General features: G+C 43.3%; 1 protein-coding gene across 22 annotated transcripts in view; it reads left to right on the top strand.

The window, feature by feature from the left end:
• The first annotated feature begins 3,503 nt into the window (after nucleotides 1-3,503).
• The window catches only part of PHLDB2 (pleckstrin homology like domain family B member 2), a 219,602-nt gene continuing 207,220 nt past the window's right edge, over nucleotides 3,504-15,885 (top strand). For 6 of the 22 annotated variants that reach the window (XM_047724322.1, XM_047724375.1, XM_047724384.1 and 3 more), the window contains exon 1: nucleotides 3,512-3,752. The gene's annotated coding sequence lies outside the window, so the exon portion shown is untranslated. Of the gene's footprint in view, nucleotides 3,753-15,885 lie in introns of all 22 variants that reach the window. The other 16 variants (XM_047724267.1, XM_047724295.1, XM_047724275.1 and 13 more) reach the window with 7 other exon arrangements.

The raw sequence follows: 15,885 nt of genomic DNA on the forward strand, positions 1-15,885 counted from the left end.
ACTCTTATGTTGATTGGCAAATGATTTAGCAGAAACTAATTCATACGAAGGGGTGCAGATAAATTCAGACAGTGAGAGAGAAGTTGCATGATCACTGGACCAGCTCTGCTTGGCTCAGGGAGTGAGTGGGGTTCATGCCAGATGATGTGGGGTGGAAAGTGGCCCCATCCTTGAATAGCATTCATGTCATTAATCATTTAATCATTCTGGCTGGGAGAGAGGAAAGTCTCAGCTGAATGATGAAATCCCCATAACCCTTGTCTTACCTAGCAAAAATTTTTAAAAAGGCAGTAGCCTCCAGGTAACATTTAATACCATTTTGTTTGCATTGTATTAATTCTATGGTTACCTTCTCTTTATGGCAAGTGATACTGGGTTTTTCAACAGTGATATAAAATTTCCTTTCCAAATAGATTTTTTTAAAAATTCCGCTGTGAAGCTATGGGAATAACCTTTGTTTATGATCCTTTCCAGGTTGGAAAAAACTGCTGTTGATTCTACTGCACACTTTGGTCAAGAACTGGGTCTGGCTGTGCTCTTTCTGAACATCCTTAACTAAAGAAATAAGTCTATAAACAAACTATTTGAGACAGAACATCCTCTTTTTTCACTCTACATGTCTCCTGTAGAAGTCCATACCCCGACCACCCTCTTTCCCAGCCATCCTGTGTGGCAGTGTAAAAGGGCAGGATAGAGGTGTCCTAGTCACTTGGTCCTGCTGACAGCCACGCCCTGGGGTTACACACGATGTGGACAGCAAACCCCACTTCTTCAACTTGGGAAGTGAGTCCTTCTCTATGAATCCCTGAGGATTCATGCTTGGATGCCCCAAATTTTTGTTGTGTTTGTGCATGTGTTTTCTTCCCCCAAAGGAATTCTTCTTGATCAGCAGTATGTTTCTTTGTTTATCCCTCTGCAAATCTGCTAAGTGGGACTGAAGGAGTGTTATTATTTTTAAGACTTGAAACCTTTCATTCTCAGGGAGGGTAGAAAGTTGCAAGGGAGGGACAGTGGCTAAAGCCCATGTGCCTCAAACCTCACCCAGGACGGCCTGGGCATGTGCCAGTTAAACAAAAGTGCTAGTCAGGCCAGGCTGTTTACACAGCTGGGCAGTGTTTTTGGAGAGCATGGTGGGGAAGGGGGACAGAGGAGTGTCAGCCTCCGTCCAGTAGCATCATGCAACTGAGAGAAGCCTTAGGCAAGCAGATGGCTTCAATCTAAGGGGCCTGGTGTCTAAAGAATGGGATTTATCCTCTGGAGAAAGGCTCCAAGAAGCAGAGCTCTCATTGCAAAAGGGGGCCACTGAAAACTATTCATTGTTTAACCTGAGAATGTCTCCGCTTTGTGGCCTAAAGTCTTTCCTGCTTTGATCCTTAATGGGTGTTTGCTCAACCTGGGCCTAGCAGTCTCATTTCTAGGCTTCCGTGAAGTGTCAGTAGATCAGGAAGAAGACATTCGATTGCCTTTGGCAAAAGCTTCCTCCTCCCCAACAACCTTGTGGGCCTAGAACTAACTTGCCACACACCAAAGGTGTCAGTGGGCTACCTCAGTGGGGCCAGAATACCCTGACATCGCACACAAAATTTTGGAAGCATGTGCACTTCTTTCTAGTAGGGCATCTATAGCTCTCCTCAGATTCTTAGAGGAAACTATGATCCTAAGAAATGTACATAGCACTTTCTTTCAAGTACCTGTGAGAATGAACTACCATTTAAAGGTTGTTAAGCAAGCAAAGACAGCCAATATAGGCCTTGGTCTTTCCTGTTTAAAAAAATGAACTAAACTAAGACTCATATGAATTTGCTGATTCTGGATGCTCTCTTTCAAGAGGTAAAGTTGAATACAATAAGATAAGAGGGAACAGACTAAGCAAGTCCAAAAGACCCTAAGGGTTAGTTAGGTGGGCTCTGGCATGAGAGGGCGGTGGGAAATGGGAGAAACCAGACATACTGGCAGACACGGAGGTGGGGGTGCCTGGGTGCCCTACACAAGTCTGAACACCACATTCCAGAGGGAGTAGCACAAATTGGAGCCTTTCCAGAGAAAGGCAGTTAGGAGGGTGAAGGGTCTAGAAGTCATAACACATGAGAAACTAGGGATATTGAGTTTAGAAAAGACTGAGGAAATGATGGGGATATCATCAAGTATTTCCAAATTGTTACATGACTGAGATACTAGAATCTTACGAATTTAGATGTGGAAGAACGAAAGAACTTTTGTCCAGGTGCTAATGTTACACAGGAGAGAAAACTGAAAGTCAGAGAGAAAAGACTGGCCCAAGACAGAGTTGGGACTAGAACCTGATCTCTGAGTTTCTGCCCAGTGTCCCTTCCCAACATTTGCAACTGCCTCCCTGAGTGCCTGATATGCAGAGAAGAGCCAGGACTCATGAGTTAACATTTCAAGAAGGCAGAGCTTGGCTAAATAAAAAGCATTCCTAGCTGAGATCATGAGCTCACCATCAGGCAGAGTATTTCTGAGAGAGTGTGTATGAGTTTTCTATTGCTGTTATAATAAGTCACCATAAGCTTAGTGGCTCACAACAGCACACATTTGCTATCTTTCAGGTCTAGAGTCCCAGGTCTAGAATGCGCCAGCAGGGCAACATCCCTTCTGGAGGTTCTAGAGGAGAATTCATTTCCTTGCCTATTCAGCTTCTAGAAGCCAATCCTTGACCAGTGGCCCCTCTCTGTCTCTTCAAAAAGTCAGTAGCATAGCATCTTTAATCTTTCTCTGGTTCTGCTTCTGTCTCCATGTCTCCTTTGATTCTAGCATCTTACAAGGACCCATATGATATACTGGATCCACCTGGATATTCCAGGATAATGTCCTATCTCAAAATTCATAACTTGATCCCATCTACAAAAGCCTTTTTACCATGTAAGGTGACATAGCCACAGACTCTAAGGACTTGGGCATGGACCTCTTTGGGTGCTCTTCAGCCTCTCACAGAGTACTATGGAAAGTGCATTGACATTGGTACAGTTTTAGAACAGTGAGTTCAAATCCTGTTTTAAGGACCTACTCACCGCATGACTAGTTAACCCCTTTGAGCATCTGTTCCCTCATCTATAAAGTAAGAATAAAATTTCAAGGTTACTATAAGGATTTATGCTACTAGATATATAATGCCTAATATATAGCGCATGTTCAGTAAGCGGCAGACAAATTTGTTCAAGGAATTTCCAGATGATTCTCACCAGACAAGAATTCAATAGAAGAAACTCTATTACATGAGAGATTGGCTAAAGTGACCTCCAAATTCTCTTCTGAGATTGCTACAAGAAAAATAAGTGAAATTAAAAGGATTTTCCTCCCATATATCCTCGTCTACTTCACAGATCCGGTTGCAAGGTCACTGCTTTTCTGGATAGTCAATAGCTAACAGATCTGGTTTCTGCCTCCACCGGCTGCTATCGGGCTTGAGCAGGACTGAGAGCCTGGCCTGGTCTGTAATGATTGGCCAGACCAGGCAGCTGAGACCAGCATAGGCTCCCTCCTTCACATCTGTCAACATACCTGACTGCGAGGAAGTCCCAGCTGGTGACCGCTGTCTGCAGGGGCCAGGGAAAGCAGGAAAGCAAATGGAGGGGAAACCTCAATTTGGTGCTTGAGGAAAAGTGAAAGCCTGTGTTGATGCTTCTTACCAACGTCCCAAACTCTTGAGCGAGGATTGGAACAGTCGTGGGCCACCACTGCGGAGTCAAGACGGGATCTGAGAGGAGAATCCAGATTCTAAAACAGCAGTCAAGGTAGGCGACCTATCTGATCATGGGCCATTCCCTCAAGAATATAAAACAAGCACTTTGCCCAGTGTTGTAGCTAGGGTGTCTCTGATGATGGTCTGTGGAAGGTCTAGATGTATGTTAGCTATGGGTGCATATCAAGAGAATTCAAAATCATTTGTCCACCAACATATTCTGCAAAGAGGGCTGTATATTTCTTCCATCCTCGCTCCCCTTTGAAAATCGTCATTGTTCCTCTACATATTTCAAAGGTTTAGAATGTTTTCTGTCTTTCGTTATAAAAATCGTGTGATTTCTTGAAATTCTTCCACTAGTCATGGCTCTTTAAACATGACTTTGTTCCAGAATTTTGTTTGCATGAATTCTTTCCACTTTCAAGATTTAGCACAACAGTTGGCATTATAATTCTGAGGAACATACTGTCCAGAAAGCTGCCAAACTCTAAGGACAGGATCTCCCAGGAAGCCATGTGCCTTTTTCTGCCCCGGAACCTAAGGAGTTAAAAGTCTTGAAATTGTTGGAGCAGAATCAAGCCTGTTTACCTAAGCTTATCACCCAGGGCAGCCAGGTCAATCATTTACTGATGAAAGGCTGTTTCCAAACTCTGACAGAAGACCACTAAAGCCTATGCCTAACTATCTCCACAGAACAGACACAAGGCAATGTAGCAGGAACCACTCTCTGCCGCCAGAGCCCGTCTTCTCTTCTGACCAGAGATGTTCTTCTCTTACTCAGAGTTGTAAATGCCACAGGGTCCCACCTAGCTCAACAACAAATAAACATGAACAAGACTCCTGTGCAAACTGAATACTTGATGTCTCCTCCCTCAGGAGAGCTTGTGGCTTTGAAGAAGCTTCCCCTACTTCCGGAGGTCTACAGGGGAAAGATAGACTTGAGAACAAGTTACTAAGTGACGCTCCGGGGGGAATAAGATTATTAAGTAATTACCAAAAAACATGGAATTTTCCCCTTCAAGTCTACACATTCCAGACATATGTCCTTTTTAATAAACATGATCCATCTGCTTTAGGTCTGACTCCTCCAGAAAGGTTGTCATATCGTCATTCTGTATACTTGTCAGGTCTGCACAATGGCTCCGAGCTCTTATTGTTAGAAGCCCTGGTGGTAGAGAAGCCCTATTTTTCTAAACTCCCTTTAGGGAAGGGGTTGAGTCATTTACTCAACAAGGTAACATCTGACATTGTTTTTGTCAATTATTTATGGAACTTAAATGAATCCCCTTTAGTGCGGTTTGTGGCCAGAATTTTTGTGTGGCTCAGGCAGTTAACTCGATGCAGGAGTGAAGGCCATTGCGGAGAGTGGCCCAGACACAAATCCCGTATGTGATTCTGGGCGAGTCTGTGGCTAACTCCCAGGAATGTGGTGAGGAATTATGGAAACTGATACATTTCTGTGAAGATATTAACTCTGTAAAATGTTAAGTGTGCGTCTGGCTGGCTTCCAGAGAATGTTCATAGATAATGCATGTGAAGGAGGTGTTTTGGGGGTGGGGTGGGTGGAGAGTGTGTCAGAACATTCCAGTCTATTGGCCAGATTTACCCACAATACCCTAGGCTGCCTTAGGAACAGATAGGTCTTATCTATCCTTTCTGCATAGCATCCAGCTTAGGCCACAATGCTGGTGGCCCTTGAGAGTATATCCAAGCTTTTCTTCCCATTTCATGCATATTGGATATAGGTGGCAGGAGGTTACTCTGGAGATTGACTAAACAAGGTAGACAGTAGTATTCCTTATACAAGTTAGGAAGTTAGAACTCAGAAGTTAATTAACTTGCCCAAGTTCACTCAGTCAGAGGCTGAGCCAGGATTCTACCAAATTCTTCCTCATTCCCAATCCAGCATTTTTGCGAAGTGGTCATAGAGTTAAGCACATGCGGGAATGTAAATCGTGGGTGTGTGGTCATTGTTGTGCGGAGGGGTCACTAGGAAAACAAGGCTGACTAACAGAGTTGGTGGTTCTCCACTGGGTCGTGGATTGCCATGCCCAAGGCCAGCTGGGTCCTACTGTAACCAGAACACCAGCATTGACTAGACAGGACCTTCTTTGAGGGGAAGGACGGGAAGGAACAGGCAGGGAGCAAAGGGAAGTATCTCAGACCTAATAGCGACGGTCACTGGAGCCTTCCTGGTCCTGAATATTTCTTAAGTATACCCAGGGAATTTTCAGACTAGATTGCCACCCCTTTCTATTCCAGAGGTTCAAATTCATGAGCCCCAACTGAAGTATGATGTTTGAACCATTTCCAGGAAAACAAATAACACTATTCCAATCCTTTTCCAGGAACTAAGAAAAATAATTACAATTTCACTTCACCTCAGCTCCTATCCACTCATCTAAATCCATGGGACTTGGGCAGAAAGAGGCTTAAAGCAGGAGGACCCTTCATCTATCACAGCAAGGCTCCTGGTAGCTGTGACCCAAAGAGACCTGTGTTAGCCTGGAATCCAAATGGCTTGTTGGTGTCATTCAAGCGGTAAATGAGTAAGGTCTTCCTCTCCTACCAACCTCCATTTCATTTCTGTTCAGACACATCCCAAAAATTCCAGTAGCTATCTGGTGGAAATTCCACCACAGCCGCAATTCCTGAGCATTTACAAGATCAAGATAAAGAAATGCCACCATGAGATGTGGTTGGCTAAACATCTCTGAACAAAGAATTTCTTCTTCATACTGACCCACCTCATGCATACCTCAGTGTGTGATAGCAAAGGCATTACACATAGCGATCACATTGCCAAGTCCACTGAGTGGTGCCATTTTCTGAGACAGCTGACTGCACATGAACTGTACTCACATGCTATCATTTTTGTGACCTAAAACATTAGGGTAAGAGAAAAAGTTGGAACTGAAATACACAGCCTCATAACAACATTTCACCTTTCTCCAGGGCCTCTGATGACCAGGAAGTGAACTACTGCCTTTTATCTACATTTCTAAAATTTAATCCTTATAACAAACTTATGCAATTGGCTCAATTCATGCATATCAGATAGCTAGTAAGATGAGGTGAAATTTAAACTGGGGTCTGTCTGGCCAAAACGCATGCTCTTTAGCACTCTGTTTTGGGAAAAATACCCAATGGTATCTATGCTATTTGTATTCTAAGTGAAAAGAGTATGGAGTCCTTTCTAAATGATTAGCTTGGATCCTCAGAATATACATTTATGACTCCCTCTCCCAGGTGTTCTTGATCCTATACAAGCATAAACCCAATATCAGAGTAGTTTTCCCCTCTTCCAGGAAAGTAACAAGAAAACACACACACACACACACACAGAGAGAGAGAGAGACAGAGACAGAGACAGAGAGCTCACACTCAGGTCAGCATTTTGATCCATTTCTGAAAGGGCGAAAAAAAATCATCCTTTTCTCCTGACTCACAAACATTGTTTTGTTGATTTATTTGATTTTAATGTAATACAGAGACAAATTTTTCATTTATTGTCCCAGGACTTTTTTTTTTCCTGCAGTCCAGTGTCTCTCTCTGAGAAAGGGAAATATGTGAAAACTCCCCATACGGTTTTCTTTCATCTCATCACAGCCCCATAAGGGCGGTGTCATTTTCAGATGACATCCTTTCACATAAGGAACCCAACACTCAATGAAGGTGAGTGCCCTTCTCAATGTCACTCAGCTCCCAAGTCCCATAGGTCTCGCAGCTCCCAATTCTTTGCTCTTTTTTTCTACTATACAAGCAGTTTTCTGGGTTTTTCAGGCTCACAGATGGTAGGAACGGGACAATACAAGCCATTTCCCGAAATTAAAAATTCCACCTGACCTACAGAGCCTGTTCTCAGTCTACGGAGCCCTACTCAAATGTTGATTGCTTTGATTTTGGCTACGATTCTATCAGGTCAGTGTGGTAATGTTGTTACTCTAATTAGGTTTTCACTGAGCAGTGGAAATGAAGATACTAATTGATAGTTAATAAAATCTACCTTAAAGGCAAAAGCCATTCAACCCATGCACCCATAAGCAAAGTTAAGAGATCAAAGCAGTTCTCGTTAGGTGAAAGGTCAGAACCCACTGTCCTCTGACTGGTTGCCTGCCTGTGGGATGGTGTATCCGGGTAGGGTGTCTCTTGATATAGAGAGTTCCTCTCTTAGTTAACCCTCTGACCAGAGGTGTCCTGTGATCACATAAGAAAACCTAAGGAACTCTTCCTGCAGACTGGGTATCACTCATGGGTGGAGTCCCCATACCTCTAGGAGACAGCAAAAATTACAGCAGGCATTCTTGTGCCCTGTGAATTTCATTTCAGTCCTAAGATGCTCTGAGGAGTCAGGGAGCCCTGCATCAGTTCTGCATCTGGGGTCAGGGGACCAAATGTTTTTATTCCTAAATGCTTCTCTGGGAACTGCTCCTGGCTGGCCATCTTAAATCTCCATCCCACGTGATAGTCTTGTATGCATCCTTGCTTTGGGATTAATGTGGATTTCCATTGCACTGTTTGTCCCCATCTCTGTGCCCTCAGAGGCTCTAAGGGTCTTGGTGTAGGAGGACCCATCCACTTGGGGCAGTGAACAAACAGGGAGAATGAAACTTCTGCCCTGCCCCACACCAACTAGTTCCCCTCCTCTCTACAGTTCCAAGGTCAAGTTTCCCTTGGGAGCAGTTAGGGAACTGAAGGTCACAAAAAGCTGGCAATGCACCGTGCCTTGGAGGGTTTCCCAGAATGCAAAATGAAAATGAGATTGTTTTCACATAAGACTTCTGTATTTGGAGGACAGGATTCAAACAGTTTGAATCTGCAGTTTCACTGTGCACTTAGGTAACCCCCACAAAGTCTAGTTGTTTTTCCTTTCCTAAAGCCAAAACAATATCAAAAATACTTCCTGGAGAGAACTCCAACTAGGCAGAATTCTTTTTTGTCATCGCTGAGCTGATGTTTTCAAGGATTCATATCTTAAGATAAGCCTTATATGGTGTGTTTAGCTGGGGCTCTTGTGTCTTTCCGTGTAATGATCGCCGGCCATGGGGCCCTACTTATTGTAATCTCATTAGATGGCCCAATGCACGCAAGCCGAAAACTTGTGATTAGTAAGCCAGCAGGTTGTAAAAAAAGAAAACCCAGGGGCGCCTGGGTGGCTCAGTGGGTTAAGCCACTGCCTTCGGCTCAGGTCATGATCTCAGAGTCTTGGGATCGAGCCCCGCATTGGGCTCTCTGCTCAGCAGGGAGCCTGCTTCCTCCTCTCTCTCTGCCTGCCTCTCTGCCTGCTTGTGATCTCTCTGTCAAATAAACAAATAAAATCTTTAAAAAAAAAAAAAAAAGAAAAGAAAACCCAGAGGCCAAGCAAAGATGTTGCAGTGAAGGAGCAGATGGTAGGTTTCCTATGACCTGAAGAAAACCAGTACCTCCTTCCTGAAAAGATACACCTTTGAGTTCAAATATATGTATTCCACAAAATTTAGCTTTATTTCCTGGGTAGGAATCCTGAACATAGGCAAGAACCCATGGCTAGACCTCCCAATATCTGACTGTTCTCTACCAAAATTCATTTCATCTGGTTTCTCTTTGCAAGATGGAAAAGTCCTTGACAAGAGGTATCATTATGGAATATCGTTGTGTTGGTAATTTGTAGTCTAACCAATAGAACATAAAACTTAGCCCGACAGAGGCACCCGATTCTGACTCCACCATTATCTTGCTCTGTGGGTTGGTGCCAACTTTTAAACTTCTTGGTGGTGACTCAGTCAGTTTTGATTCTTTACTCTCTGCATCTTCACTGTGAATAACCACAAACATTCATTGATGGGGTCATCCTCAGTTCTGCTATCGTCACTTATTCTTTCCGAGAAACATGTTAGACACAGTTTTTGAAACAAGTTTAGATAACCTTGAAGGTTTTTAAATTTATCTAGTGATCCAAACCACAGCCTCCTTAGAGTCCCCTGTTTGGGTCTGTGTGTGTGTGCGTGTGTGCACACACATACTTTTAATTATTTGTACAGTACTCTGGGGGTGCCTGGGTGACTCAGTCGGTTAAGCAACCATCTCCTGATTTCAGCTCAGGTCATGATCTCAGGGTCCCGAGATCAAGCCCTGGCTTGGACTCCAAGCTGGGCACAGAATCTGCCTAATTAAGATTCTCTCTCTCTCCCTCCCCTTCTGTCCCTCCCCTGCTTGTGCCTTCGAGTAAGTGTGCGTGCACGTGCTTCCTCTCCCTAAAAATAAAAATATTTGTACAGAACTCTGAAGATGATGAGTTCTCAATGTGTATTCATTGATGATAATAAATTGGTGGTTGACTATAAATTTCGTAGAGAAAGTAATTTTTTTAAAGAAAGACCTTGTCATTGCCAGGGATGACTAAAGAGAGAAGGAGAAGTGTTAACCTGTGGTGTGGTGGGCATGGTGCTTTGAAGATTATTTGCTCTCTGGTGGTCCAGTAACAGAATGGCCCAACAGAGCGGAGACTGCTTTGGTCTGATTGTACTGTTGCAGCATGCTGGTTATGTGACACTGAGGAAATCACCTCAGTTCTCTTGGTCTCAATTATCTTTTCTTAAAAATGGACGCTAGATGAGGAGCATGTATGATTTTTTATGGTCTCCTCTAGTTTTAATATTGTGTCTTTTATGAAAAACTAGAGAAGTTAAGATCAACGGTTCTTTTAAAAAGAAAATACACGAATGGTTGTTATCTCTCTTGAGCCACTTTCACAATCTCTTAGGTAAATGAACTGGGGGAATAAGAAACTGCTGAAAAATCTCAAGAATGAAAATCTGAGGCTGTTAGAAAATTGGAGAGGGTGGGCATCGATGTTTTCTGGAGAAGGAGCCTGCCCAGCTGGAAAAGAGAGGTGACCACTTCTGAGTTCTGTCCAGTGCCAACCCTGGCCGTGACGCTCAGCTTCTGTGTGTCACTAATGGGAGCTTCAGTGAGCTGGCAGTCATGACTATTATCCTCCCTTTATAAATAAACAAAAACCCTTAAAGGTGACGTGACTTGCCCAAGGTTACAGAAACATGGCAGTGTGTCAGATGGAACTGTGTGTGTTGGCGACATTATAAGCAAAAGGCAGAAGAGTGAGGAAGAGGTCTGCACCTCTCTTAAGTTCATAAAATAATGGTCAAGGGCTCTGGAAGAGCTTCAAGTTTGCTTTGGATGGTGAGACCATTCTTGTCCTCCCGCCCCTCCCTGAGCCCCCTCCCAGCTGCCCTGCCCAGGGTTACTCACCCAGGTAGTTGCTCACTGGGTGCTGGTGCCCATGTCCCTACTTGTAAGCTTCATGAAAGGCTATTTGTAATGAAGAGAAGGCACAAAAAGGAAGAAGAAGAATGCATCAAAGATCTTCCCCAAGGGCTTGAACTCAAAGGGCAGTGTTCTTGGGAGAGACTCCAGTTTCCCTCTTGTATTTTGCAGAAGTGATTTGTCACCACGATGACTGACAGAATTATGACGTTCCATTCCAAGCGTGGATAATTTTTATTTTTCACCTCTGGGGTTATTTCACTCCTCTCTGCTCTACTTCTCCCACAAAAAGGAAAGAATAATGCTTGTTCACTGTGACGATGAGAAAGCAGCCCAGGGCAGTACTGTTCAAAAGAAACTGCTAATCTCACCAAGCACCAAGGCAGGACTTTCGAAGTGCTAGTAAAGAAAGTGTGCAGCATCCTGCCCACCCGGGTTTCCTTATCACTACAGACCCTGCCCAGGGAGTTCTAAGGCCCTGAAGAACCACATTCACAAGTCATGGCCAGGAACTTCTGGCCCCACAAGAAAAGCACTGAAAGAAATGAGGCATTAATGAGCTCATGTCTCGGCAACATTCAGAGGCTGTATTACTTTGTTGTCCTTTTTTTTTTTTTTTTTTTTTTTTTTTTTTTGGTCCCTTTTTAATGATGAGAGAGGGAAAGGTAGTATTAGTTACTATCACCCAGGGATCTCTGGTAATTTTGGGGGTGATGGGTGAACACCATGAATTCAGTAAGAATAGGCTGATTTCCTGGCAGGCTCCTCAAGTGACTTTCTTTGTATGTTACTGAGTTTTGACACTTTGCCGTCTTGACTCTATTTCCAATATCTAACTGGCTTCTTCTCAGGTAGTCTCTTGGGGAAAGCTGTGGGTAACACAGTAGTGTATACTTGATACTGCTCACAATCATATTGGCTAGGCTCACTTTTTAGAAGCCACAAAGCAAACAGCCAAACACCAAAAGTCATCCTTGGGTGGCCCATCAAATACCTTCCGTTAAGGGAGGATAGGAAGAAAACCAGCTTATGATTCAACAGTGTACCAACCATTATGAGGCCATGGAACCAAAATGGCCCATGAGTCCAAGAAACATCATCAATGTCAAATGTAGCTCCGAAACAGACCTCAGTGTGTTACCATGGGACAATCTCATCCATTTTCTAATGCTGATAACCAAGTGACCAAGCACCAGTTAGTCCTGTCACAGCTCCTTCGATAGAGTCCATGAGCACACCATCACTTCTTGAACTGAACTGAATTCCCAATATTGGACTGGATTCACCAGCCCTGTCAGTCATCTAGCAGAAGAAAAAGCATTTCAGGAGCAAAATAAGCCCTGTTTTCCTACTTCCCAAAAGTCATCTGGCCATTCCTACATCCACCTTTTGTCCTCAGTCAGCACACAGTGAAGCGAGTCAGAGTCCATAAGTATTCTGTCTGTGTCTATCAATCTGCCAGACAGTGAAGGTAAGGAGGGGCTTATCCAGTACAGACTTTTCCGAAAATGAAGAGTCTGTTCCTAATAATCCCATTTTTTACAGCCTACTAGTCTGAAAGGCAAAGAGGCAGGATTTTGAACAGAGGAGATTTTCATGCTATAAGTCTTCAGGCATTTGGGGGCACCAGGGGTTTTGATGTAATTGCAGTAAACCTAAAATAATTTACAAGGTGTGTGTGTGTGTGTGTGTGTGCACGTGTGTGCATGTGTAATGCATGGAAAGAATTTTAACATGAGAAAGACATTAGATCAGTTTTGCAGAAAGAAAGATCTTTTATCTAAACTGTTCCTGGATGTAAACTGTTCCTAGATGTAGGTACTTGGTTAATTTCTAGAATTCATTAGCAAATGTCTGTCCAAAACATGGACTTCAAAAGACTTCTATTGATAGCATAGCTTTTCTCTAAAATTGCTGCAAGGCATTTTGATCATTTTTAGAAAAGGCACACTACAAGAAGCTTTGGCATGTAAAACATTCTTCTGAGATGTCTACATAAATCTCAGGGTCAGTTAATTATATTGAACTTCATATGTTTTCAAGCAACTCTTGGCATTCCAAATCTCTATCTTGTATCTTATTTTACATGATTTTTAAAGTAAGATTAACCAGTGAAATTTAAATAAACTGCTCAATGGTTACAGTGGCCGAAGCATTATTTGGTTACATTGTGTGCTTAGCCCAGTCTCCAGACATATTTTTTTCTCCTATTCTTCAGACAGTCTCTCTGACCATGTCTGGTTATGCTCAGTCTTTGGCTGTTCCCCTAAAGGGATTATCTAAGGGTCACCATTTTTCCTCTTTGAATGACTTTCTGACATAATTCCCACTGGATACTACTATTTTTTCATATCAACTTACATGAGAAATTATTAATTCCCACTTGCCCAACCTAAGGTCATAACAGCATGTTGGAATCAAATATTTTCTATTGTTCTAAAACAGATCCAATAAAAAGACATTTATAGAGTGCCTAATATATGCTTGACACTCTGCTAAGTGCTATAGATACAGAAAAGAGTAGCCCACAGTTTTTCCCAGAGGAAGACCAACATCTTATAGAGGAGATGAACCAATGAGGAGCCAACATATCCTTGTGTGAGACTATAAGGGAAGTGACAGCTGAACACAGCACAGAAAAGTTCTAGATGAATGCAAAAGAAGACCTTCAGAGAAGTTAAGGTCCAAGTGGTATTCTAAAGAAAAGGAAATTGGAATCTGCATCCTTCCTCTTCAAGAATTCAGACTTTAAAGGGAAAGCTCCTTCCTTTTCGAAATTTGTCTATCCTATGAAGGAGAAAATACAAGAGCTGAGATAGTAGTGGTGGCCATGACTAAGGAAGTTTTGATTCCCTGGAGAAGGGAGGTAAGAGAAGGGTTCAGAGAGATCCCTCTAATTGAAAAGGCAGGGACAGAAAGAACTAAAACCTCACCCTGAAATAGAGCCAGTGCCTCATTCACATTCCTTGAACTTGGAGCTTTAATTTAGAATCATTTTCTTTAGCCCAGACCTCACAACCTCTCCCAATCCCCAGGGACCTTTGCCTAGTGAACTCTCTTGCTATAAATCTGATCTCTACCCAGTTATGACTTAAATTTCATTTATCCTGGATACAACTTTAAACAGAAACAAAGAACAAAACACTTGAAAAATTCTAGCAGAGAAGTCTTCTGATGTCGGCAGTTGGCACCAGTTTGGAAGCTCAGGGTTAAAGGATAGGGATGACCCATGCACACCCATCCCAACAGCCTCCATTACCATCAGAACTCCAACTCTGACTTTAGTACCACTCAGCAGAAGCATGAGGCAAGCTGGAAGGGTAAGCTTAGTGGCTGGGAAACCTTCTCAATTTTCTTAAGTTGGCTTAGGCAAATCTTTAGTGTGTAAGTGAAAATTTTCACCATCTTAAACAGTGCACCTGCTTTCTGGAGTTGGGGCAACTTGTTGCGGTGTTGTCTGATTCCTTTAGAAACTCAGATCATAAGTCACACTCCCATGGACCAAATCACATCTTTGGTTTCATTCTTTCATCCATTGAAAGAAAGCGTATATGTAAGAGTTAATTAGGACAGATTTGACTACATAAATACTTAAAACCCTTTTTACAAATACCATAAAGAAAGATAAAAATAGAAACAGTGAACAGGAAAGTATATTTGCAACCTAAATAACAGGGAAAAGTTTGCTATCCCTGAGGAGTACTTGCAAATCCATCCCAGCTAGAAGCTGAGCAGAGAATGAACCGACAGTTCACTAAAGAAGAAGGATAAATGACCTATAATCATCTGAAGAGCTGTTTAGGCAAACTAAAAATGAATAAAGGCAAATTAAAATGGTGAGATAACATTTCCTTTTTCGAGACTGGCAAAACTTGGGTAACACCAGGCACCGGTGAGCAGGTGGGAAACAGGTGCTTTCACTCACTGAGATAATACAAGTCGAAATTGCTGCAACCTCCTTTTGGAAGGGCAGCTTGTCAAACCACGTAAAAATGTCTCACGGTGGGTAATTTCTGACTTAGCAAATTCACTTCTAGGACTTGCTTTTAGACAATAATAGAAGAGTGCATTAAAAATCTCCCATAGTACACATATATCTATGTAAGGGTTGTTGATACCAGCAAATTTTGCAAAGAGCCTAAATGGTCATTGGAGAAGGACCGGCGGACGCCACACCTGCGCGCGCGCATGCGTGAGGATGCCAGGCAGCTATCTCCCAGGATGCGCTCCGTCCAGCAGCCCTGGTGCAGAGCTTGAACTCTGTCACCAATAGATCCGTGATTAAATTTATGTCCACCGAGGTACAAGCTGTGTGGCCTGGGTGAGTCATTTGACCTCTGTAAGCCTCAGTTATCTCATCTGTAGAAACTGGGACGATACTCCTACCTGCGTCATAGGATGGAGCCGAATTGGGTGAGAGTATGAAAGTGAAACTCTCCGCACAACCTGCAGAATAACCCAGCTGCTGGTGGCCACCGAGCCTCTCTATCCAATACTGACAGCTTCTGCGCAAAAATGACAAACTAGACAGACCCAACGTTTTGCCTCTTTATCTTCCCAAGGCATGTTTTGGGACGCCTGGGTGGCTCAGTCAGTTAAATATCTGCCTTAGTCATGATCAGTCATGATCCCTGGTCGTGGGATCGTCCCCCAGTGGAGCTCCTTGCTTAGCAGGGAGTCTGCTTCTCCCTCTCCCTCCACCGCCCCCTGCTTTCTCTCAATCTCTTTTTTTTTTTAAGATTTTATTTATTTATTTGACAGAGATCACAAGTAGGCAGAGAAGCAGGCAGAGAGAGATAGGAGGAAGCAGACTCTCTGCTGAGCAGAGAGCCCGATGCAGGGCTCGATCCCAGGACCCTGGGATCATGACCTGAGCCGAAGGCAGAGGCTTTAACCCACTGAGCCACCCAGGCGCCCCTCTC

Source organism: Lutra lutra, chromosome 1 (assembly GCF_902655055.1).
Source record: "Lutra lutra chromosome 1, mLutLut1.2, whole genome shotgun sequence".
NCBI lineage: Eukaryota > Metazoa > Chordata > Mammalia > Carnivora > Mustelidae > Lutra > Lutra lutra.